Below are 1570 nucleotides of genomic sequence, written 5' to 3' on the forward strand. Positions count from 1 at the left end.
ATGAACAGATATGAGGCGAATGTTGGCATTTAAAAAAGCAGTAAACATTTCAGATTGCCTTTCGTATTCCATATTTAATACCCATGTACTTCAAAACTTTATCTGTCTTTTAACAGTTTTTAAAAGCACCTTTACAACAATAAAAATGTCTTGCACTTTTGCTTTTTATCATCTAGAAGTTTCTTTTGCAACACTGAAAAATTTTCCAATGATTAAAAATACCAAAACAGATAATATTATTGACAAGAATTTTACTGTAAGCGTAAAAATTAAAAAGTGGGATTCACATGGATTATGGATTTATGGTTTTGGATCATTGAAACGGCTTTGACCTCAATTTATTGTTCTATTTATAGATTTTGGAATTTTCCCGCTTGAAAATCAGATTAACGGAACTAGATATAGTTTTGTTTTAGTTTATTCGCTATAGGTGGCGTGCTGCCGAGGAGGCCCCTGGAAGTTTAAGTCAAGGTTAGGTTATCGACGTGCTAGCGATAAATAACGTATCATCAGCCTTGCATTTATTCAACCAGGTCATAGATTTTTGGGCATGGACCTGTGAATATAGTTATTTGATTTTAATGTAATGTGCTGCTCACACTTGATTCGAACTTTCCCACGCGAAAAACGAGGTTGGCAAGCTTCAAGATTCATGAAACTTTCTTCTTCAAAGATTCATGAAGATTGGAATCTATTGAGTGAGGACATCACCTTCATTTATTCTAATAAATGGCACGAGGTTATTAAAAATAGTTTATATTTTGGTTATTGGAGATTAGCTCACTGTTCCTCTGCCAGGCGCGCTGTACCTAAGCACAGTAAAACTTTCATTTCGATGTCAGATTAGGATTTAGCTCATAAAACCGTGGACCGAATAGTACTTTTATAGGTATGTCAAAATGTAACGAGACTGTCACCGAAATCAAACGTACTTTTATTTTATTATTAATTTTAGGTCCCGAAGTTTTACGAATGTGGCACTGGGATTCGGGTTTTGTCAGTTCCTGTGCTCAGCGAAAAACAAATTCTTGAAATAAGTCAAAGATTCCTCAGCAAGCGTTAAAGTACTAAATTCAGTCATGTTCAACTATCGATAACTTTTGGTTAAACCTTATCTACTAATAATAATGTAAAATTCATATTAACTCTTTTGTAATTTCAAATTTTCCCGCCAATTGTTAAAACTCAGGAAGTTTGACATATTTGAAGTTCCACGAAACTTCTAGGCCGTTTTGTTCTGTAAACCTGAGAAACTCACCTAGCACTAAGCAGGTGCCAAGTTTAAAATTGTAAATTGATAAAATGTGTGGAAGTGCCAAACTGTTGAAATAAATGTCGAATTAATTAAACACTTTTATTATTTATAATTACTATATAACATAACCTATATTGTTTTGACACTTGTATCCGTTTGAAGTTTCGAACGTAACCATGGAAACTATCATAAACTTGATCCGAAGATGCACGGACTTGCCCGAATGACCGATCCTAATGCAACTTTAAAGGCGCGAAATATGAAAATACCCCTGTATAATGGCTTCTCCCCTGCTGTTGTGCAATTCGGGTAGCA

Source organism: Belonocnema kinseyi, chromosome 8 (assembly GCF_010883055.1).
Source record: "Belonocnema kinseyi isolate 2016_QV_RU_SX_M_011 chromosome 8, B_treatae_v1, whole genome shotgun sequence".
Lineage (NCBI taxonomy): Eukaryota > Metazoa > Arthropoda > Insecta > Hymenoptera > Cynipidae > Belonocnema > Belonocnema kinseyi.